The sequence below is a fragment of the Lissotriton helveticus genome, chromosome 2_1 (assembly GCF_964261635.1).
Source record: "Lissotriton helveticus chromosome 2_1, aLisHel1.1, whole genome shotgun sequence".
NCBI lineage: Eukaryota > Metazoa > Chordata > Amphibia > Caudata > Salamandridae > Lissotriton > Lissotriton helveticus.
This window is the reverse complement of record NC_136059.1, coordinates 84,947,017-84,973,656: the sequence shown is the minus strand read 5'-3', so window position 1 is coordinate 84,973,656 and position 26,640 is coordinate 84,947,017.

The window sequence follows — 26,640 nt, the reverse complement described above, 5'->3', positions numbered from 1 at the left end:
TAGAGAGGGTATATTAGGCACCGCCTGGCACCTCTCTCACAATGACACCAGTAAAGCTAACATTTTTGGAGCCTTCTATGGAGACCTCTACCGATGAGCTCCCCCTGACCTCATCTTGCAACAGCAATATCTTGACTCATTAGAACTCCCTCGTCTAACACCAGCGGCGGTGGAAACGTTAGATGATCCCATCACATCAGAGGAGGTTAGACAAGCCATTAATAAACCTAAACCACACAAGGCACCGGGGCCGGACGGCCTCACAGCACACTTTTATGAGTGCGTTGCCTCCGAGCTGACTCCACATTTAAACTCTCTGTTTAATGCCATTGCGCTGGATGCCAGGGTTTCGGCCTCGATGGCCGGGGCTGCCATCTCTGTCATGCCAAAATCCATGAAGGACCCTCAGATTTGTGCATCTTATCGACCTATAGCCCTCCTCAACCTAGATGCGAAGCTTTACTCTTTGATCTTGGCTGCCAGGCTTGAGACTTGATGCCCACTCTAATCCATCCAGACCAGTCTGGCTTTATAAAGGGTCGGCAAACGCATGACAATACTCGATGCACTATTCACCTTATGGAAAAGGTCTCTAAGTTCCGAATCCCCGCAATTCTGGTGGGGCTCGATGCCGAGAAGGCCTTTGATATGGTCGACTGGTCCTTTATTTTCCTCACCATGCAGGGATTTGGCTTTGGATAGGGGTTCCTCAATATGGTCAGGGTCAACTATCATCTCCCGCAATCATGGGTAATAGTTAATGGTCACCAGTCCCTACCTTTTGCCCTTAGCAGAGGCACGTGTCAGGGTTGCCCGCTTTCCCCCTCCTACTTGCCCTTAGCATTGAACCCCTTGCTACACAATTCAGAGATAACGAGGCAATACTAGGCATACACTTTGGGGGCACGGAGCATAAAGCTTCTTTTTTTGCGGATGATGTTCTGTTAATGCTGTTGGAACCATCCACTTCCCTCAGAGCGGTGCAGGAAGATCTACGAAACTTTGAGCAGGTCTCTGGTTTCAAAGTGAATCTCTCTAAATCTTCCATATTAAATCTCATACTCTCAGATGCAGCTGCAGTGTCCCTGCGGGGCCAAACACTCCCTGCTTTATCTCGGTGTGCTTCTCACTCCTAAAATTGGCAACCTATACAAGGTAAACTTCCCTCCACTGGAATCGCAGCTCAAACAACATCTTAAAAGATGGAAGCCAATGTATACCTTATGGCTTGGGCGGATCAACGCCGTCAAGATGGTAGTGCTGCCCCAGCTTTTGTATCTCTTTCAGGCACTCCCCAAAGCACTAGAGCGTGATTTCTTACCACGCTTACGATCATTGGTCATCAAGTTTATCTGGCAGGGACGGAGAGCTCCCCTCCCCTTTCACGTTCTGCGATGCCCTACACACCAAGGGGGTGTTGCTCTCTCCGTCTTCCATTTATATTATCAGGCAGCTCAACTGAGAGTGATTATGGAGTGGACAGTGCGAGAATCTGAAAAGCACTGGCTCCATATGGATAGGACGATCGTGGGGTGGACCATATGGGATGTCCTCTGGAAGCCGAATATGACAGGCCGGCAAATGCATACCTTAGCACACCCACTTGCACGGTATGAGACCAGGTTACGAAGCAAGAGGACTGGACCACTTTCCCCTCTCCTTACACTCCGATACATTTTAATCCTGCCTTTCCACCGGCAATGAGTCAGGGACACTTTGAAAGCTGGCGGGAGGGTGGTTGTTTGAAACTGTCGGACTTATTCCATAACTTTGACATCCGGACCTTTGACACTTGCAAAAGAGAATTCCTGGTTCCCCATAAGGAACATTATCAATACCTGCAACTAAAGCACTGGGTCACCCTCCCACACATGCAAGATGCCGCTACCAGAGATCTCACGGCAATGGAACGGTTGGTACGCAAGGCGGGAAACATGAAGGGGGCGATCTCTTCACTATATACTCTACACCTAGATACCATACACGCACCCCAAGTGCGTTACATGTCCTTTTGGGAGCAGATGCTGGGTCGGAGGGTCTCAGATGCCAAATGGAAAGATCTATGTGGCGACATCGTAAAATGTAATCACTCGGTGGCTCTGCAGGAAGCACTCTACAAGACACTACTGGACTGGTAGGTACATTCACCCCACCAAGCTCAAAAAGATCTTCCCTGACACCTCAGATCACTGCTGGCGGGGCTGTGGGTTGCAGGGGGATTTTCGCCATATCTGGTTGGATTGTCCAGGTATCCGGCCTTTTTGGGAAGAAAACATCTCGTACATTAAGGACATACTGCGGTACCCCGTCCCGACTTCTATAGAGGAGGTTCTACTAGGCCTTAGGGATCCCAAATTTGAGCACCAAATAAGGGCAGACAAGTCTATCTTGTGGGCATGCCTGGGGCTGGAGAAAATCACGATTGCATTTTCGTGGAAAAATAAGGCCGCACCGGAGATTTCTTTATGGCATCCCCGGCTGTGGATAATTCTCTCTATGGAACGCCTTGCAGACATCTTTCGGGAGGATTATAAGGCCTTTGACACTAATTGGGGCCCATTGGTGTATTATTTGTCCATGGGCCTACCCTGGGTGGTGTGCCCTCCCTCCTTAAGGTCCATGCATCTCTTTCAGTTCTATCTCCCTCGTTATGAATTGACCACAGCCTCCGCCACTCCTCTCACAATTTAGGCTCTGTTTCTGCAGCAGCACCTTCTTGACACACCTATGCGACTTACTCTAGTCTTGTACGGTTTCACCACCACCAGGGCTTGGGAGGGGGGAAGGTTGGGATGGAGTTGCTTGGTTCTTCTTTTTCATTTTTTCATTTTTTGCTGTCTAAATGGCTTTTCTCACAGGCTGTTTGCCTGACACAAAATAGTTCTCAGCTTTGTAGATAACAGGGGGATTGTATCAGACCTAGCGCTATGTCTAACTGTACTTCCATTAGCCGAGGGTTCTGTGCACCCTAGTGTACTCTGTAAGTGGTATTCCTTTTAATGCTGAATAAAAAGATTTTTGACATTAAAAAAAGTACATCAAAGGAGGCTCTTAATGGCCCCACAGGGTGTATTGGAGGAGGGTAGACTCTGTAGTCACACACCGTAGAGACAAAGTGTAAGCAAAATGTATGGTGAGGAAGTTTCAAACCTTAAGAGTCCTCCCCCTGTTGGTGCCCGTACTTACTTCATCGAGGGTTCTACCCCTTGGTGGTACCTAACAGAACCTCCATGCCAGAATCTCTTCAGTATCCTGTGTCTGATTCATCACGGCCGTCTCCCAGCAGCCTTCCGTCTATGCCAGAATCACTTCAGTATCCTGTGTCTGATTCATCTAGGCCAATGTCCAGCAGCCACCAGGACCAGACTGAGAACCCAAAGCAGCCCTGGCAATATCGTCGGACCAGCTCTCCGGGGGTGTGCAAGTGTGAAGCACTGCTGCTTTTGTTAATGGGAGACTATACTGCAGTACCGCTAAAAAGCTGGCCCCCAGTAACAAAACCAGCCACCACCACTTTAAAATGGGACCCCACCCGTCCAGTCTCCCAGAGAAACGCCCGACTCTTGTTACAACCAGTCCAGCCGTGGCAGCCACCCATCCATGCCAGAATCTCTTCAGTATCCTATTTCTGGTTCATCTCGCCCAACATCCATCAGCCAGCCAGCCACCCGTCCATGCCAGAATCTCTTCAGTATCCTATTTCTGGTTCATCTCGCCCAACATCCATCAGCCAGCCAGCCACCCGTCCATGCCAGAATCTCTTCAGTATCCTATTTCTGGTTCATCTCGCCCAACATCCATCAGCCAGCCAGCCACCCGTCCATGCCAGAATCTCTTCAGTATCCTATTTCTGGTTCATCTCGCCCAACATCCATCAGCCAGCCAGCCACCCGTCCATGCCAGAATCTCTTCAGTATCCTGTGTCTGATTCATCTCGCCCGATCTACGGAAGGTCTCTTGTCTCTACCTTCAGTCTTCCAAGAGGTCCTGGTTCATTCACACTGACAAAATCCCTCCTTTTGGGAGAGGTAATGTTAGAGGCTGTTACTTCTCATTCATGGCCCCTCCCTCTGGCATGCACTCCCCTTGAACATGTGAAAAACATTCCTTTTTTTAGGTTGAGCTTGGGCAGCACATGCGCTGCTCTGTGAGGCATGCTGTTTTGGAGTATGAACTTGAAGCACCGCCCACTCTCTGCTCATATTTGTCATAGGCTTGTGTCATTGTTCTTTGTAAATGATGGCTTCGGATTAGTTAATAGGCCTGTTAGTCCCTCCTTAGTACCACCTTGTTTTCATTTGTAGCCTTTCATGAGGACTGGCCCTTTTACTTTGGTTGTTACACAGTACGTCTGTAAGCACTATTTTCTTTACTGAGTTTCTCCTACTGCAGGCACGACATGCTTTCCTGCAACATTCAGTGCGCCATGTGCGCTTTCACTTTCCAAGCAGCCATTGACAATGATGGCTGCTTCTTTGGAATGCAATAGGTCCCGCAAGTTTAAAAAGTACTGTTTTGGAAAATGAAAGTGATGACATACAATTCTAGTACGCTTATAAAGTATGGTAAGGCAGCACCAGTGGTGGTGCCATATTACTACAAATGGCACAAAACATGGCCTTTTTTCAGTGTATGCATAATGTTGCAACAGGAAAAATGCTGATTTGACTTGAGAGCTAAAAATCAATGCACATTTCTGTTGTCAGCTATGGTGTGAGAAATGCTATGAGGGGTATTGATGGACTAATTCTCCCAACCTTAAGATTGGGGTGAGGGAGAGAGGTGGAGAGTTAATGTTATGGTACATTGGGGATTAGGGATCGACCATCCTTCAGCATTCAGATGACCTGTGGAAAGGAGCCTCCAAACAGACACTGAACCACGAGGAGGAGGACTGGTTACTGTGGACTGCAGCAGCACACCAGAATTTATTCTGATGTTTATGACAATTAAAAAGTGTGTTTTTTAAAGTAACTGGTGACTTGAAAAACCAAGGAGGGTATTGAGAAATGCCGAAAACCTGCCAAGAGGAAGTGAAGTATCCCTGACAATAAGTCAAAACTATTGAAAAGGTGAGCAAACAGTTGCAAGTTGATTACAAAGAGTTGTGGACTTGAAGTTGGTGGGAACTGCGATTGCAGAACAATCATACATCCCCCTGTGCCTCGCTATTAGTAAGGGAGGCCTTTGGCGCACCCCTTCCTAATAGCAACTAGCAAGCCCTATTTCGCAAGTTGGTAGTAGGTTACTGACTCACAAAATAAAGTTTTGTACATGCTACAACCATATTTAGCGGTCGCAAATGGCCCGAACTTCCTGTTTGCGACTGCTAAAAACAGTTGTACATCTGGCCCTAAGGGGCTGATTATGATAGCGGATAATCCGCATCCTCCGGGCCGGCGGAAGCCACCTCCGGCCCGGAGGATGCGGATTATCCGCTGCGGACTGAGAAAAGACCCCCGCCAGATTAGGATGGCTGGGGCATCTTTTTCCAGTCCGCCGTTTTTCCGCTGCGGTCGCCCTCCGACCGCGGCGGAAAAGCTCTAACATGGCTGGCGGTGTCTATCAGACACCACCAGCCATATTAGGATGGCTGTGCTCCTATGCCTTTCCACGGCGGCATTTCTGCCGTGGAAAGGCATACGGTGTTTTCTTTGGGAGCCCGTTGCGGGCCCCCAGGGGTGAAGGGGGGTGGGGGGTGCACATGGGGGGTAGCTATGGTACCCCCATGCCTTTGCGTGCACGAAGCGGCAGGCACCACGCGGTGCCTGCAGCTTCGTGCATGCAAAGGTAAACATGCTTTTTTTAACATTGCAGCGTGTGCTGCTTCAAGCAGCACCCGCCGCAATGTTAAAAATACAGGATGTGACCGCCAGGGTGGCGGTCACATCCTAATTAGCACAGAGGGACCGCTGCTGCCCCTGCGGACGGTCCCTCGTCCTCTGGGGTGGCGAAAGGACCCAGGTCCGTCCGCCATCCTAATAGACCCATAAATGTCTATGTCTTGAGGTAAGACTTTAGGTGATATCTGAGTGAAAACCTCGATCACTGAACACAATCGTCTAATGATTGATGCTGCTGTTGGCTGCTCTGGGCTCAGAAATGTGTTGCAGATGCCTGGGTCACTGAGTTGTTCTGAAACTGAAATATGTTGCATCACTATTCAATCCAAGGTCAGGAGAGGTCGTTGGCTTTATTCAAGAAATGCAGGTCTTAATAGGCACCCCCTGGGTCTGCCTAGATTCTCCAGTGCTTGGGAGTCTAAGACAAAACAAATGGCAGTGTGCAAAGGGACTGAATGTTCCATAACCTGTGCATTTATTTTATGTACCTATTTATAGTGCAGCTTCCAAGCACTGTCAAATAACGATGAGATCAGAGGAAGAGCCGCTGGCCACCACTTACCAAAATATCAAAAACCACACAAAGGGGATCAGACCTGCCACATAAATTGCATTTTATATTCACATAAGAAGGGGATTGGTTCTAAATCATTCACAGATTTGGCAGGAAGCGTTTGTGTTTATTAACTTGTTTTTCACAATGAACCCAGACTGTGGTAGTGCTCAGGCAAAGCAGCACTTAAGTTTTCACAGGTGTGTGACTTTAGCAAGACCACCTTCAGTCAGACCCCAAATCATTATGGTAGATGAAGTCCTTGCATCTTTCATGTTTTAGTCCATTCTACACCACACAAATGAAGGCCACTTGTTGCCCCTCGTCTCACTTTTTTTTATATTCATTTGTTTATATGTCTAATAAATGGCCTATGTGCTAAAGGTTGCTTTATTTAAAAAGTGGGATTTTATGTGATAATTTAGCGAGAAAATGATTTGATTATCGAAATTAGAATTTTAAATAAAGTCTTTAAGCACAGGAGGTCACTATACATACACACACGCACAGACACACACGCATACATATATATTCACACAAAAAATGTTGAAAGGATATTATAGTTAGGTGAAAATGTCACATACCATTTTAAACGATCAAAAACCCTGAAATTCGCTATAGTTATCTCAAATAACTAGATCTCATTTCCTACAGTAACTATAACTTGCACCCCTGCCATGCACATTGTTTTAATCAATGGTATAATTTCAGATGTTGCTGTAGTATTATCAATGATGTCACAGAACATGTCATGAGTGATTTAATATGTGAGGTCACACGCAGTGCATATAAAGAGAACAAGTTATAGGTACTTTAGGGCATGTTTTATAGTTCTTTGAGATAACTGTAATTGGTGAATTTCAGTGGTTTTGTTAGTTTTTAAATTATATGTTTTAACTGACATTTTCATCTAACTACAACTTCCTTTTAATCTCGTTTTTTTAAAGGAAAGTGAGATATTATTACCATACCTAACTATAATGTCGCTTTAACCTTTGTTTTTTTCAGTGAATTTCTAAGATTATTTTTATTGTAAAGTAATATTTTATTAACATAAATAATGCCAACCTCACACTGCACTTGCATGGAGTTGGTCGCAAGGCTTAGCTTGTGGTCAGGCCCTGCGTACAACCCCTGTGGCCACCCAACCACCCTCTGGTGCCCGGCTCCCAAACCCCAGCAGTCACAAGCTTCTGACTATGTCATGTTTCAATTTAAAGCATGTCATTTTAAGCAAGGCAGACCTACTGACTATGTCACAGGGTCAGAACTCGGGGTGGGCAGCACTGGCGAAGTTTGACATCATAGGAATCCGTGGGGTAACATAAAAACTCTGCGAGAATCCACAAGCAGGCCGAATCAGCATGATTAGGCTTTCCTGTTTTCAGTTTCTATTTTAGGTAAATTCTGGTGTTTGTTTTTTCAGTGTTTTCCAGTGATTTTAATACCTTAAAAAACAGTGGTTATCAGTGGTTACACATTTTCGCGCCATTCAAAACAACAGAAACAGTGTTTTTCTGGTGTTTATGGAACTTTTTGCTTTTATTATTACTTGCATCTGCCATGATAGTGCATGGTATATAGACAGTGTATGTACAGTGTATATGGGGTCCAAATGCATTTTTACCAATCAAACTTATCATAGTACACCATACAATACTTCTTCAGTGAGTCTTTGGTCATGCACGCTCGCTCTTTCCTTGTCATGTAAACTTTTATTTGTGAAAAGGCCCTCTCAACATTGGCACTTGTGACAGGCAACGTCAAAATATCCAGTATGCAATTTACTAACTCTAGCCACTGGCATAGCTTTCCATGCCAATACTGGTGCACCTGAAGATTGTGATTCTCTGTGACAGGTTCTGCAACATATCCTTTGAACTGGGCGCATATGCCCTCAGAGTTACTGAAGCGGTAAAAAATGAGGCATCACTTTTGAAACTCCGGAGAAAATCTCCCTTTATGGAAGGGATCTATAATTTGTGTAAAATACCACAGTCAGGCTTCATTGGCTTCAAATGCCATGGTTGGTGAAGGGCTATTTCTCATACATTGTAAAATAAAAGTTCCTGAATTGCCCCTTAACATTTCTTTGCTTACCAAGTGGCAAGCACTCTAACATGGAACATATTGCAGTGCCAAAGTCACTAAAAGTGTTTGCCAGCTTACTCTCAAGAAGATGTTTCACATCTACACAAATTATGCTGAACACTTGGCAGACAAGGGTGTTTTCAGACACTAGTTTTTTTATTATGTCCACTACAGCAGTCATGCTTTCCTGTAAAAATCGAAGAATGCAGTAGAGTGTACTTTTTTCAAATCACCATCAAAATGTGACCAAAGATCCTCACATTTCTTGCTGTTTTTATCATCACTCAGCAAAAATTCTGTAAACGGTTGTCACATGGATAATATAGCATTCATTACCTCTAGAACTGAGAACTACCAGCTCTGTGTCACATTTGGTATGATTCTTTCTTTGATGCCACGCAAAGCACAAAATGGGAAATATTTGTTTTTTAGTTCCCACACATAACAAAACAGTGCACCAGAATGGACTAAAAAGTCACTAGCATTCTTAATTAACTCTGAAGATTGGAAAGATGCTTTCAGATTGCCATCTAACAAGTGGCAAGGGTCTCTTACAGGGAAGCACTTCAGCTCAGGTATCGATTTTGATAGGTCAACACACAACCATTTCATATACGTAGCTGAATCATTGCAAATAAAAAAATATCACTACAATCTTTGTTGAACTTGGTAAGAACTTTTTGCAGCAGCATTCCAAGTGACACTGCATTCCATGTTTTCCAAAAGTCTGGTGTCATGTTTTCCCCAGTATCCCAGATGCTTTGTGACTGTACTCTTTTCACATATACCTGTCATTATACCTTGCATTGAAGGTTTAAAGCCTGGGGTGCTTGGCAATTCACCTACTATCAAATACTGACTCACTACAAAAGGGGGCTGATGTATCAAGGGTTTTTACCCATTCTCTGTGGTTAAATGTGATGGTACATATTGGAAAAGATTCTTATGAAAGCTACATTTTTCCTTTCAGTGAAAGACTCAAACGTAGCCAAAAAATCAAATATGATTTAGATATTTAATGATTCTCTACAATTTATAAAATAAATAAATACCTAAAATATGCTTCTAACCCCTGTATCTTTAGACCAAGGACCACAAAACTGAAAAACGGATGAATAAACTCAAGCAGAATAATGTTAGCCCAGTCCTTTTTAATGCTACCTTATATAACAAAGTTACATTGTATTCACCCATTCAGGAAGAAATAAAAATGATTCTTTCAGTCTCCTTTTCCTTTCTTTGAATGGCATTTAGTTTGTGGTTGTGCAGGGGTTTTTTCAGTGTTTATATGTTTACACTGGTGAAGGCTATTTCCCTTTTGGTGGGGGTTTATCAGTTATTATAGGTTTAAACCTAAAACCGGACAGCCTAAGCATGATTGATGATTTGCAGTGCCGGGATCTTGTTTCACGCTGCAAAATCAGCGTGAATGGCACCATGCGGCACACCAGTGGGCACTGCATCTCTGCTTCCTTTTGAGTAGATTTTCTGCTCAAGCAGTGGTTTTCTCACTGCGAACTGTGGCGACTGCCCGGGACCACCCGTGTTGAGAAAATATTGTCGGGTGCCATACTAGTGCCCGAAAATCATGATAGGGGACACCAATTCTAGCTTATCAACTTAATGTTGGTGAGCCGTGCGTGAGAAAAAACTCTGCCCCGCAGCAGTTGGCAGAGTTTTGCCAGAACTGTGTGTTGCAAGTGTACAAACTATGCAAAATCCATCAGCAGAGCAGAATTTATTGCCCACTCCCTTATCAGAACACCAAAATATATCAAATCGGGCCTACTAGGTTTATGAAAGAAAGGGTCAGCATATTAACATATATAAAGCAGGCCTATTATCTATGTAAAGAAAGTAACCAATAATGATAATCAAATGTACAATATATACATTTTCTCAAAGCAATGTTCAATAAAAGTAATTCCTAGTATTTTTTTCATTAAAACCTTATAAAAAAATTAACATGTCTTTGAGTCTTTCTTCTAGCTTTATCAGGCCATATTGTACAGCCATAGAACCCAACACAAGGGTACCCTGAATTCCACCTGAAGAGCATACAGGTCCAGCTCGGAATGCTGGGTCATGGGTTTAATGACACAGGAATTGTAATGTTTTCTTTAAATCTTGCTGGGGTCCACCTAGAGTCCACCTGGGCACAGACTTCATTGGTGGTTGTGGGGGGAGCCACAGGTCCGGACCTACAGCTTGCAGGAGCCGAACACTTTCTTTATTGGTGGGAGCTCACACAGGGCAGCTTCGTTAGGGGCCACATGGGGACCCCAATACCCCTAAGGCCCCTGCCAGCTCTCCAACCAGCAACATACTGGGTACTGGTGGGAGCCTGCTCTATTACTTTGCTTCCACCCGGACGGGAGCAGCTGATATCACTTTGATAGAACAAACGTAGGGGTTTCCAGCTTTGTAAATGTTTACCGGTTGAAGGAGACCAGGGTTCGCAAACGGCTAATGGAAAGTGAAACTTGTAACCACTTGGAGCCTGGGCAGTATCATTTTTTACACACATGTGTTTGGGTAGAGATACTTTTAGATGAAGCTGTTTTAGTATAAAAAAATTCTTTCAATTTATAGATTTTTTCTACTCATCTTATATTGAGTTTTACCAGAGTTTTAGGTTACTAGAACCAGGTAGCTTTGCAACCACATTTTCATTACTGCAGTAATATGTATTTAAGTAAATGATAGAGCCCTTCGTTGACTATAGAGAGGAAGAACGCCCTCTTACAAATGTCCGCCTCCATTTTGTAAGTGCTGACGTATGTAAAGCAGTCAATTTGGTTGGACACTGATGCACTTTTTCAGAACGCCACTTCACCAGTTACTTTTTTGCACACATAAGCGCATATAAGGATTTAAGTCCAGGTGGATGGGAGAGGAAACTAGTGGGTAACTGAAGCGCATGTAAACCCATAGATGCTACCCTTAGGACACTGTGTATTTATTTATTGCTATGACTTGTTGAATTTACTTCACAGTAATCTTAGAAGACATGAATGCATGGCAGAATCAAACTGGTAAATACATTCTATAATATGGATTGGATGTTAGATTTACGGTGTCATAAGATACCTTTGCGATATAACTAGGCATTGTAAAAATGTTCGGTGGTAGTCTAGGCATGGGAACTGAAAGTACAGCATGTATGTTAATTGTGTTGACTGTAATGTTTTTAAATATGGTGTAAATTGGGAAATAGGATTCAGATAAGATTTGATGACATTGCTTGTTTTACATGGATGTGGTTCATTGCACGTGCTTCACTTCAATGTTAATACTATTATTTGGCAGATGGAAACTGATTTTCAAATTGGTATACACTATGTATTTGTACTATATTTATTTTACCTTTTGACAGGATATTACTTTCTTTTTGTCTTTGACTGCCGGCAGGCGCCACTTTGCTCTGCTTTTACGCTTATGCAGATGGTAATTGGTTGGCAAAATATTGTTTTCCCTTTTGCGACCGCTGTTAGTATTCTTCTAGAGAAAAGTGCAAAACAATGCATTAAATGCAGGTTTCCAGTGGATCACTGAAATATTATCGACGGTCACATTATCGACTTGCAAAAATATCGTTGAATAATTATCGACTACAAAAATATCGACTTTGTATACTTATTACACAAACTACAAAAATATCGAGTCAAAAATATCGAGTATTTAGAATATCGAGATCATAAATATCGCCTTAATAAATATTGACTACAAATATATCGTTGTTCATGACATTACCCCTAACACTACAAAAATATTGACTACTAAAATATAGAGTTCAAAAATATCGTTAAAAAAAAAATATTGAGTTCTTTTTTGTACCCATTCATGTCTAAAATACCATATTAATCGTCTATAAAACTCATTGCTCTATACAAAAAACATTTTACATATAATACCTGTTACTTTTATAACATTCCTATTTATCTACATTTGCTATACATTCTATTAAATGCGTTCTATCATTTTAAAAATATTCTTTACATTTAACTAACATTTTCATTATTTTTTTCCACTTACACATCTATTTTATTTAACAACTAACCTGCTTTAATGCGGAAATCACCACATACCACCATTCTCACATCAACAAACACACCAATTAACAAAAAAAAATTCAAACTAGCCTATACAATCCTTCCTTTCATCCTACAACCAATCAAATCAAAGCACACAAAATACACATACTATAAAAGGGATACATGCATTCTACCATTTGCTGCTGCTAACTCTATAGAAAGAAGATGCCAACACACTGAAGAATTTGTTCCTGAACAAACATCTTTAAAGATCCAGCTCACTACCTAATTATTCAAGTAAGTTACAGTGCATTATTTAGAAATCTAAATTAGTAGTCTACTATTTTACTTATATCTCCTAACTCTTGCACTTATTTAATTTTTATCTCCTCCTACATTTCTGATAGAAACTACTACAAATAAATTCCTAATACATGCTCCTATTTCTTCACCTAAAAAATCTGATAGTAAGTATATATTAATGCTCTGTTATATACCAACTGCTGTTTTTAAACACTATTTCACAAGATTCATACTTTATTTTAAACATTTTATTCACAGATATTCTGAGATTTTCCTATTTCAACACTACAAATGTATAAAACTACACTAATTAAACATGTAAGTATATATGTTTTTGTTAGTAAACACCCAATATTAAAAATGCTATTTTCTAAACAAGATATCTTGCATATTACATCTTCCCTACAGATCCAATAAAAACATCCAACATCAACTATACCAAAAGACAAGACTACCCTTGTAAAAAATGTAAGTATACTTGTAATTTGTCTAAAACGTCCGAAAAAAACGAAAACTATGTTCTTAACACCATGTTATGTATTTTATATTTCCTCTACAGATATTGTGAATGCATCATACATCTATTCTACCTACAGCAAACAAAACTACTTATTTAGAAGTTAGTATACTTTTAAATATTTCCAATTTCCCAACGGTTCTAAATATTTTTTATAATATTTTACATTTATTTATTCTATCTTCTGTACAGATCTGAACTTTACTACCTTGATGTACTCCACCAAATACTACAACTCAACTATTTAAACAAGTAAGTATATGTAATGTTCACATCAAATGTACTACTAAGCAAAATTAAAAACTGCTTTTTCCTAGGAAAAACGTTTGTTATGTGTAAACATTAACTTAGCATTTCTATATTTTCATACCAACAGTAAATAAAGAAATACATACAAGAAAATCCTTCAAAATACAGTTCTGCATTTGTGATTACTACTTTTAGTAACTGTAAGTATAAATACATCATTAATTATGTTACCACCACAAAGTGAAATATATGTTTTTTGATTTTATTTCTTTCTACTCTTTCCTAGAACAAGTAAAACAAAATGACAGAAGGTGCAGAATTTGTTATGTCACAGAAAAATAAATTACTGTTATGTTATATGGGTTATGTTTATAATCAGGAAAGACAAAGTGGTAGAAAAGTTTTCTGGAAATGTACCAAATATTACTCAAACAAATGTTATGGAAGGGCTACTACTGAGGAAACTAATGTGTTATTTACCAGGGAACACAATCATCCCCCCAATGTCACAGAAATTGAAATAAGAGATGCTTTAGAAAGTATAAAAACTGCGAGCACACAAAGTGATAAACCAACAACACAAATCCTTAAAGAAGAACTGTTAAAAGTCCCAGCCCATGCTTCAGGTCAACTACCCTCTATTGACTCCCTAAAACGCACAATTGCATACACTAAAAGACGCACTTCCACAACCCCACCCAACCCTACTACTTTTGAGGAAATTATTATTTCACCAGAAATGTCCATCACACACAATAAAGACAAATTTATCCTTTTTGACAATGAAAGCAGTACAAACAGAATCATAATGTTTGCAACTGCAAGTAATTTAAGAAAAATCCAACAGTGTCCCCAATGGATGATGGATGGAACATTTAAACCATGCCCAAAACCTTTTTATCAACTATATTCCATCCACGGTTTATACCATAACTATAACATCCCTTTCATTTACTGTTTGCTACCAAACAAACAGCAAAACACTTACACAGAAATATTAAATGTTCTCAAAAATGAAATCAATAATTATTTTCCACAAAAAATAATTATTGATTTCGAATTAGCTATGATTAATAGCATTTTGAAAACATTTCCCCACACAGCAATCCAGGGTTGCTACTATCATTTCAATCAGAGCATATGGAGACATCTCCAGAAATCAACTTTAAGTATTCTATACTCAACAGATATCACCTTTGCCTATCAAATTAAAAAATTGATAGCACTGGCCTACGTTCCTGTTACCGATGTAGCGGAACACTATAATTTATTAATTGACAGCACATATTACAAGAGGAATGAAGATAAACTAACCCCATTACTGGACTATTTCGAAGATACTTGGGTGGGAAGGTTGCACAGATCTGGACATCGACGCCAACTCAAATTCCAAATCCCTTGGTGGAATGTCTATCTTAGTACTTTAAACCAAGAGGCTAAAACAAACAACAGTGTAGAAGGGTGGCATAATGCTTTCCAAGCGACCACAAGCAGAACCAGACCCACATTCCATAACCTACTAGAAGCTTTGAAAAAAGAACAAAGCTATCAAGAACTAAGAATGGAACAATCTGTGACCCAAATTGGTCCAAAACTAAGTAAACAAACTAAACAAATGTTCCGACTACTGCAAAGTCAAGTCACACTATATCCTACAACTAGAGGATTAGAATACCTGTCAATAATAGCTAAAACCCTACTATAAAAATGTCTACCAAATATACTAATGTCTTCTTACAATAATGGTACATATAAAAATCATAAACATTTCTAAACAATTATAAATAATACATATTTGTTTAACAAACTTATCAAAATTTGGGACATTATTTCTGAACAAATATGCAATATTTATAATTACATCACACATACACATTACATAAAGATCGACATTTCCCACCCAATAAAAAAGTACTTTAAATACTTACAATTTTTGTAGATGAAAAAGACGTAATGAAGCAAAATAAAATCCATACAATCCATTGCAATGTAGGACAATTCCAATATGGGAAACCATCAAAAACCCGTAAAATATGTAAAAATAAAATAAACGCTCCAGGAAATTCCGAAAACAGTAGTGTGGACACTTTAGTATTTAAAGTGATATACACACAACTTTTAAAAAACGGTCACGCATATCAATGTATCAATCCAATACGAAACCCTCCAAAAACCCGAAAAAAGGTTAAAAAAATTTAAATCCGCTCCTGGCAAACACGAAAAATAGGAGATACACGTCAAAATATAACCATAATAAGTCATACATTAGTATCTCCGAAAAAAAACACGCTTCCTTCCATGTAGTTTTCATGCGAGGAACCGGAACCTGTAAAAAAACATACATAACGAAACCCACCCACAAACAGCCCATAACATTTGTAAATACACTCACAATTAACATTAACCATGTAAGAAGACATTTCCTAACACTTAAAATAACACTAGAGAGGAGGAGCTTGGCGGGCATCCGTGATGGCCGCGTGAGCACAGCGCTCTCCGGACCCCCGCCACTCCCGGCATGATATCCTGAACATATCCTGATTCTTCACGAGGATTTATGTAGAGGACGCTGGGCTGATCTTCCTGGGACTTTTGGAATTTGATTTGGACCCGGGGCGCCGAAGTTACGGCGATTCGAATTTTCGGGGTCCGCCCTCGCGGTGCGCCCGGGACTGGGTGAGGCTCTCTGGCCGTCTCGGAGTTGAACAACAGCGGCAGGGGGATTGGACTTGTGGGTCCCCCTCTTAAGTTTCGGTTTCGATTCGGCCTCAGACTGAGACATCTGGCTGGGGAGTCTGGCGCACGAGACGGCTGTCGGGCCTTTGGCTGGCTTATTCTCCTTTCAGGCTGGTCCTCTCCTAGTGGTACCCTTGCAGCTGCCTTTTGGTCCCGACGCCCTGCTTTCCTGTGGCCATTTCCATCGGGTCGAGTGGGTCTCCTGGTGACGCGGTTTCCGACATGGCGGGCAGAGGGGACCGAGAGACACGAAAGACCAAGACGCCCCTGCGTGGGGGCCCGGTCCAGTCTAACGTTATGGACCGCTACACCCATGCGAAGAGGTCCCCCGGAGCCGCCCTGCCTGGCCCAAGTGCGGTTGACCACAGTGTGGACGCGTCAATGGAACCGTCCTTGCAGGACATCATGGGCGCCATTTCTGGCATGAAGGAAACGATAGGCCAACAATATGAAGCTTTGGCCCACAAAATCGACACCGTGGCCATTGATGTGACCTTGATTCGGGCCGACCTATCTAAAACCAATGAGAAGGTGAAGTCATTGGATCTCAAGTCATCCAGCCTCACGGCAGACGTCTCGGAGATACAGACGGAGATTGGCAACCTCCGTAGGGTGAACGATTTCATGACCCGGCGCTTGGAGGACTTTGAGAACAGGGCACGTCGCTGTAATGTGCGTGTGGTTGGTGTTCCGGAGAATCCAGAACCGCACTCTGTTGATCTCCTGGTCGAGGACCTGATCCAGAACTACCTCTCTCCGTCTGGGCTGAGTAAATTCTTCGCCGTGGAGCGTGCCCATCGTGTTCCGGGAGGCCAGGGTAAGCCGGGCGCCCCGCCGAGGCCTATTGTTGCGAAACTCTTCCACTATAGGGATCGGGACGCTATCCTGCAGGCATCACGTGTGAAGGGCCCGGTGGCCTTTGAGAATGCCACGGTGAACTTTTATCCGGACTTTTCTCAACAGGTGCGGAAACAGCGTATGGGCTTCCGTGAAGTTAAGAAGCGTCTCCGGGACATGGGATTGCGCTACGCTATGCTTTTTCCGACCAGGCTGCGAGTTGAGTACAATGACCGAACCTTTTTCTTTGATCGGCCTGATTCTGTGAATGACTGGCTGGACTCTCTCCCGGACCGACCTCCTGCGGCTGAGTCCGCCGCCCACCCGGGTGGTGCTGAGGGTGGTGTAGAGAGCTGAACTGTTGGTCTATGCCCAGGTCCTCGTGTAAAGTAACTTCTTCTGGGATTCTATGCCTCAGTGCCTCTATTGTCTATGTGTTTTCCTTGTTATTTGTTTTGTGGGGGTGGCGGGTAGGCCAGAGCCTTTCCTCCTCCGGGGTCTTTTTGTAGAATGGGGGTTCTTGGGCGACAGGCACACTGCATGTTGGGGTGGCTTTTTAGCTTCTTGCAGGGGTGCAGGGTGGGGGGTGTTTCCTTTATTGTTGGGGGGTGGGTGGATGGGAAGTTTGATGTTTGTGTGTTGTGTTTTCAAGGCGATTCTATCTTGCTAAAGATGTTTTTGATGTCATGCTCATTGGAAGGGGGTTGCGGCGTTGCTGTGTGGGATGGGGGTAGCGGGTTGAGGTTTATTTCGTGGAATGTTAATGGTCTGGGGGATCGTATTAAGCGGGGTGTGGTGTTGCGATGTCTACGACGTTTGTCTCCAGATATTGTTTTTCTACAGGAGACTCATTTGGTGGGCAATACCTGTCGTGCAATGAATAGGTGGGGCTATCGCCTCGCCGCGCATTCGGGGTTTACCACGGGTTCTAGGGGGGTGGGTATCCTTGTTCGGGCTTCCCTCCCCCTAGCTATTGATGATGTGATCCTTGATGATCGGGGACGTTATGCCGTCCTCGTGGGTCGCTATGAGGGTCGGACCCTTTCCTTGTTTGCCGTTTATGTGCCCCCCGGTCTACAGACCTCTACCTTTTCCGATTTGGGCCGTGTGTTGTTGAACCTCCCAGATAGTACTCTCTTCATAGCAGGTGACTTTAATTCTGTGTTTTCCGGTCTACATGATCGTCACCCCCCTAGGGACACCCCTTTGGCCCAACAGTGGCTGGGTGGGTTTCTGGATACGTTCGGCCCGGTGGATTGCTGGAGGCTTATGCATCCTACTCAGCTTCAATACACTTTCCACTCTGGGGCCCATGGGAGTCTGTCTAGACTGGATTATTTCCTGATGCCTGCGGCGCAGTCGCCGGCGGTTCGTGAGATTAGACACCTCCCCCGGGGCATCTCTGATCATTCTCCGCTCTGGCTTTGTTTTGAGGTGGGAGTGGAGGCGGCGGGCCGGGTGGCTCCTATCAACCCTTGGTATCTCACCTCCCCCGAGACCCGCAATCTCTTGATTAAGTCTTTGGACAATTATTGTTTAGACAACGAGGGTTCCGTCTCCTCTGCGGTATCCCTGTGGGAGGCCTTTAAGACGGTGATTCGTGGGCAGGCCCTTTCCCTTATTACTGAATCCAAAAGGGTGAGGAATCGGGAGGTGGTGGACCTTGAGAGGGAGATTGCTGAGATAGAGGCTGACCTAGAATTGGATGTTACATCTGATAAACTCCACGCCCTGGGTCTGAAACAATTTGCTTATAAGTCTTTGGTCACAGATGCGGCTAAACTGATGTTTCGGGAGCAACAGGGTCGTTTGTATGATGTGGGGGACAAAGCGGGTAAATTACTGGCATGGTTGGATAAGAAGGAGAGGGCGAATCGTGTGGTGCCTGTGATTCAAACTTTGAACGGTGTGAGAGTGACAGACCCGGTTGGAATAGTTGAATGTTTTGTGGATTATTTTCGTGTGATTTATACCCCTGTGTCTGAACGGGATGTTGATGACTCTCGCCTTTTGTTGCGTGATATAGCTCTGCCCAGTGTTTCCGATTTGGACCGAGTCTCTTTGGAGTCCCCTTTTACTACGGACGAGATAGCGACGACCATTCGCTCACTCCGTTCGGGCAAAGCTTTGGGCCCGAATGGATTGCCAATTGAATTGTACAAGCTACGTCCTGACAGGGTGGCGCCCTATCTTCGTACCATGTTTTTGGAATCCCGCGAACGGGGTATTCTCCCATATGATCAGCGTCTGGCTACGATAGTTGTTATTCCCAAAGAAGGTAAACCTCGGGACCTTTGTTCGTCTTACACGCCCATTTCCCTGTTGAATGTTGAACCCAAGGTCCTGGCTAAGCTCCTGGCTACCCGCCTCTTGACGGTCATTAGTGGCTTGGTTCATCCGGATCAATCCGAATTTATCCCGCATCGCAACACGGCTCTTAACCTACGTCGTCTCCACGGCGCTGTTGCGAGGGCGGGGCTTCTGACGGAGCCGGCCATTTTGGCTTCACTAGACGCCTCGATGGCCTTTGACACGGTAGAGTGGCCCTATCTTTGGGCGGCTCTTGAGAAATTTGGTTTTGGGCCTGAGTTTATTGGTTGGGTGAAGTTGTTATACGTTGAACCCTTGGCACAGGTAGTGGTAAACGGTCGGGTTTCTGTCCCCTTCTGTCTTGGTAGGGGGACCCGTCAGGGGTGCCCCTTGTCTCCGTTGCTTTTCGCGCTTGCTCTGGAACCGTTGGCTGCGTGGCTTCGATGGGAACCTTCACTCAAAGGGATCCGTTGGTCACCGGATTTTGAAGACCGCGTCTCGCTTTACGCGGATGATATTCTTCTGTATCTTACTTCCCCGCGTAAATCTTTAAATGTCTTATTTGGCGTTCTTACTTCGTTTGGTGCTAATTCGGGTCTGGTTATTAATTGGGCTAAGTCCTGTGTGTATGTTCTCTCGGGTGTTTTGCCCCCTTTACCGGACAGGTTTCCTATCCAGGTTGTCCAATCTGGCTTTAAATATTTGGGGATCTTTATTACGCTGGACTCCTCACTCCGGTTCGAGCGTAACCTCCTCCCCCCGCTTCTTAGACTGCGACTGGATGTGGCCCGTTGGCGTAAGCTACCCCTGTCTCCTCTGGGCAGGGCTGCCCTTTTTAAAATGATGTCTTTGCCGCGATTCCTCTACGCGCTTCAAAATTCTTATGACGACATTCCCGCTACCTATTTCCGAGAGATTGAGAGTCTTCAGAGGCAGCTGATCTGGGACGGGCGTCCACGTATTGCCCTTGCGAAACTTTCCATCCCTTGGTATGACGGGGGCATGGCGCTCCCCGATATCAAGAGATATTATTGGGCTGCCCAGCTGTCTGCCATTAACCACGCAATGTATTCCCCGGGTCGAGATCCGGCCTTTGAGATGGATAGACTCCAGCTGCCGGGGAGGGATTTTAATAGAGCGCTTTATTCCAGATCGGCCGGGCGCCATCTTGTGGGCCCGTCCAGGACCGCTGTCAATGTGTGGCGCGCCGCGAATGTGAGTTTGGGATGGGAGAACCGACTGACAATGGCGACTCCGCTTTATGCTTCTGAACGTTTGGGGGGTCTCTGGTCTACTAAGGGCTTTGACCGCTGGGATATGATTGGTATATGTAAGGTGGGTGACGTCTGTGTGAAGGGTAGAGTGAAGTCTTTCCAGGCCCTTAAGGCAGAATATGACTTGAGTGATAGGGAGTTTTTTCGGTATTTGCAGGTCCGGCATGCCCTGGCCTCAGTTCTGACTCCTGATGTGACCCTGCCCGAGTCCTCCCCCCTTGAGGATCGCATACTGGATGGACACCTGCCTGATAGCACTATCTCCCTTATTTACAAGAAACTGATTAATAATCGCGCTGACTTATTGGTCCGACTTAGGGAGGTTTGGGTCGGTGACGGATTGGACTTGGATGTCGAGGATTGGCAGTCGGCACTCTTTTCTCCGAAAGAGGTCGCCATCCCCGCCCGTCTCCGTTTGGTTCAACTTAAGATCCTCCACCGGGTGTATGTAACTGGTCCGTGTCTGGTTGTGATGGGTTTTTCCCCAGATGGCTTATGCAAGCGTGGTTGTGGGATGAGTGCTACATTTCTGCATATTCTTTGGGAGTGCCCGGTGGTAGCAGCCTACTGGATTGATGTGCTTGCGGTGATGACTGATGTGACTGGTATTACCCTGCGACCTGAGGCCCGACGATGCCTGTTGAACGTGTGGGAGCCCACCGACTATTCTGTGGCCCAGACCAGATGGGCGACCTTGGGATACATGGTCGCGAAGCGGGACATTGCGCAACTTTGGGGCGCATCCCGACCGCCCGAAGTCTCGGTGTGGGAGGATAACATGGACTGGTCCATGTTCCGAGAGAAGACCGTCTATGTGGCTAGGGGCAGACCCAGGGCGTGGACGAAGATTTGGGGTCAGTGGAATGCATATCGTGGAGATATTTGTACCCCTCCCTCGGTTGACACTCCCGATGTTACCTTATCTCCCTAGGCTGACGTTCCCGAAATTTTCTCATGTTGTTTTAGGATTTTCCTGCCCTCCCCGCTGGCCCCCCCCCCCGGCCTTGCCGAGTCCCATTGATTTGCTTTTGTCTTCCTGATTAGTGGCCTTCCCCTCCGCCTTCTGGGCTGACTTGATTAATGTGCATTCGCCTTGTTTAGAGTTCGTTGTTTTTATGATTAATACAGAAAATTTTTATGTCCTGTCCTATGCTTTGAGCAATAATTGGTATATGATATGTGCCTGGCCACAAAAGTGATTGTTTGCTTCTTATGTTGTGCGTTGCTATTAGCGGCCAGCCCGTGTGGTTGTGGGCCCATCTTTGTAATTTTTATTTGATTGCTCAATAAAAGTCTTTAACAAAAAATAAATAAATAAATAAATAAAATAACACTAGAACTAAAACATACACAACGCATCTATAACGACGACATTTCACCTAAACGCTATATAAACAATTCATACATACACACAAAAACACTACACAGTTCGAATATACCCTCAAACATTACCACTCAGTTACAAATTGTATGTAAAATTAACCTTACCTCTCTCCACACGAAGCAACTCCCAACCGCGAGCTTCTCCAGTCCTGAATGAAGCGCAATAACCTTACGCGGTAAAAAAGTAGTCCCCTTAAACCATTTTAGAAAAGGTATCATAGAAAATACAATGTTATAGTATAAAAATATAATACATACACATTGTTATTGTAACAAATTAATACACTACACTCATTATAATTTAAACTGTTTAAAAAATATAAATTTATTTAATATTAATTAATATATAGTAATAATTATATATTAATAATATTAAAAAATTATGTAACAATTGAAATAATATATGTAAATAATTTGTTATTTTGTAAATTTATAGGAATAACTTAGGGGGCCATTAGGATGGCGGGCGGGCTTTGCCCGTCCGCCACCCTATCGGGAAACGGGACCGCCCGCCTCGAGGGCGGGGGTCCCGAAATGTGCATTAGGATGCGCCCGCCACACAGGCGGGCGCATCCTGTATTGTTGCCATTGCGGCGGGCGGAGCAGTAATCTCCGCCCGCCGCCTTGTTAAACGTGCACGTTGTGCATTTCTAAGTGTAACATGACAGGCACCGCGCGGTGCCTGCCATGATGCACTTTGAAATGCGGGGGGGTACCATAGGTACCCCCCATGTGCAACCCCCCAAGCCAGAGACTCCCAGGGGGCCCGCAACGGGCCCCCGCAGGGAGTCTCCGCATGCCTTTCCGTGGCGGCATTGCCGCCACGGAAATGCATTGGTGTAAGCCCATTGTAATATGGCGGGCGGTGTCTAACAGACACTGCCACCATGTAACTCGTTTTCCGCCCCGGCCGCCAGGCGACCGGGGCGGTAAACATGCGGGCAGTGTTTCTCACCGCCGCGGTCCACCCCGCCATACTAATATGGCGGGGGGGATTTGGGCTGTGGATGTCGGGCGGATTTCCTCCGCCAGGCTGGCGGTAGCCACCGCCAGCCTGGCGGAGGAAATCCGCCCGACATCCTAATGGACCCCTTTGTGTTTATTTATAACTAAACATTATAATTGTTTATGTAAATAATTAATAATAATAAATAATATAACTTATTTATTGTTATTAATTAAAAAATTATAACCATTTACTATATAAATAATGCCCTAAAATAATGTATTTTTATTTCTCTGAATGTATGTTTTTCTGAAAAGAAGAGATAAATGTTTAAGTTTATTAATTAATAATAATAATAATAAATATATTTGTTATTATTTTTATTAATTATTAAAAAATGTTTTATAATAATTTCTAAGTATTATAAAAGTATTGAATTGCATAAATAATCATTTGCCAATACCAGATATTATTATTAAACATATTATTCCCCTTTACAGTTATAAAGTTAACAACATAATATATTTACATTGTCTGAAATATGTGCCAAAAAATGTCTTAATTTGTATTTCCATATCTTGAGCAAATATAATAATTGTCATGTTACTTTATAAAAATGTTAATTTAAAAATTAAATATTTAATAATATTAATATATAATATTAACATTATTAAATATAAATGGAAGAAGCAGAAAAAAAATGGTCTTTTTTTTATTTCAATTTAAATACTTGTTACTCAAAGTTAATGATGATAAATATTTTTATTTACAGAAAAAATGTTGTGAAATAATTTTTTGTTAAAAATTACAACATGTACATAAATGATAATGTGTTATTATGCAAATACTACATTTCCAAAAATGTTTATGTTATTTTTGATTGTGATTGTATAGTAGTACACATTAAAAAATTTCAAATTTGTAATAAAGTTTTGTGAAAACATCCATTTTGCATTATTTAGTAATATAATAACACGGTAATGTACAATTATATGCAAATGTGCTGGACACTGACCAATTAATAATTGCTATTCCTACTCCATTCAAACTATTATCAGGGAAGTTGCAGGACACTGACCAATTATTATTTACTATTCCTACTCAAGTGAAACTAATATCAGGAAAGGTGCTGGACACTGACCATGTATAAATTAGAATAGCTACTTTAGTATAATGTTATTGTATGAAATTTTGTCAAAATGTTAAATATTTTTTATTAATTTTATTTACATATATTTTTAGTATTTTTTTAGCTGAGTAGTACAAAAATAATTTTTTACCATAAAAATTTGCAACTTTTTGTCACTAATTTTTTTTAAAATTTTTTAAATATTTTTAATATTTTGTAGCACACTTTATATACACAAAACTGACCCTGAACCCTAAAAATACCCCTTTACCCAAAAACTGAAAACTGACCCTGAACTCAAAAATATACCCCTTTACCCAAGAACTGAAAACTGACCCTGAACCCAAAAAATACCCCTTTATCCAAGAACTGAAAACTGACCCTGAACTCAAAAAAATACCCCTTTATCCAAAAACTGAAAACTGATCCTGAACCCAAAAAATACCCCTTTACCCAAGAACTGAAAACTGACCCTGAACCCAAAAAATACCCCTTTACCCAAGAACTGAAAACTGACCCTGAACCCTAAAAAAAAACCCTTAACCCAAGAACTGAAAACTGACCCTGAACTCAAAAATATACCCCTTTACCCAAGAACAGAAAACTGACCCTGAACCCTAAAAATACCCCTTTATCCAAGAACTTAAAACTGACCCAGAACCCTTAAAAATACCCCTTTATCCAAAAACTGAAAACTGACCCTGAACTCTAAAAAATACCCCTTTATCCAAAAACTGAAAACTGACCCTGAACCCAAAAAATACCCCTTTACCCAAGAACTGAAAACTGACCCTGAACCCAAAAAATACCCCTTTACCCAAGAACTGAAAACTGACCCTGAACCCTACAAATACTCCTTTACCCAAAATTGATTAATATTATTTAATTACCAATTAATTATTAATTAACAATAACAAAGAAGTTATTATATTAGCACATTAGCTGTAATTAATTTAATGTAATAATTAATATTATTATTTCCAAATTAATTAATTAACTATAACTAAAAATTAAATATAGAAAAATGACTCTAAATAATATAATAAACTAAATAATAGTAATTAATTACCAATTAATTAATAATAAAAAATTATATACAAAATTATATTATTTAATTAACTAATTAATATTAATTATTTACCAATTAAATAATAATTATAAATTTTTACAAACATATATTAATTAATTATTTATTTTAAATTACTCCCCACCCTTATCCCCTATTAACCCAACATCCCGCTCCTATACATTAACTACAATTTATAACAATAACAAAAAAAATTATATATTGGCACAATACCTGTAATTAATTTAATGTAATAATTATTATTATTTTTTCCTAATTCATTAATTAACAATAACAAATTATACTATATATAAAAATAACTCACATTAATTTAATTAACTTATTAATATTAATTAATTACCAATTAATTACTAATAATAAATATGTACACAATTATATAAATTAATTACCTAAATAATATTAATTAGTTAATTAATTAACTAATTAATATTAATTAATTACCAATTAATTGATAATAAAAATTATGTACAAAATTATACTAATTAATTAACTAATTAATATTAATTAGTTAATTAATTAAGTAATTATTAATAATAATTTACCAATTAATTAATAATAAAAAAAAATTCAAACATATATTAATTAATTATTTCTTTTAAATTACTCCCCACCCTTATCCCCTATTAACCCAACATCCCGCTCCTAAACATTAACTACAATTTATATTACTATTAATAAAAAATATTTTTTTAACCTTTTTTCTACATATTATCGATATTTTTTACTTTGACTATATATCGATATTTTGTCTTGTTGATGTTTTTGAGTCGATATTTTAGTACTCGATATTTTTTTATCATTCATTTAATCGATATTTTTCCCAAAAATATTTTTGTTATCGATATTTTATTATTATCGATATTTTTAACTCGATATTTTGTCCATTCGATATTGTGGAGTCGATATTATGTCTAGTTACCGTTTCCAGTCAGTAATGGACAAGCCTGGATTGGCAAAGGGTGGACTGGCACCCCACCAGTGACACCAAGGTTGGAATCCTTTATATACAACAGCCCTGCTGCCCTTTATCCAACACTTACATGCCTGAAGAATGATTAAATGCTTTATTTATCATGCCAATATTGCTCCTGGTGCAAATTGGCAACCAAGGCCATTACTTTTATTTGCGGGCGGGGGAACTAGGTGCACTTGATATGATTAATTCCTCTTCTCGTCGGAAGACAAATAAGTGCCTGACTGGAGTCATATATGCGTGCCATGCTCAGAGATGAACACATACAGTAAGATGCTGCACAAGCTGAGCTGTGACCCTGGGTAAGCCAGTTTGGCATCATGGATATCTTGCAAGTGCTTAGAATCAGGCATTGACTTTATCAAGGGTGCCGGC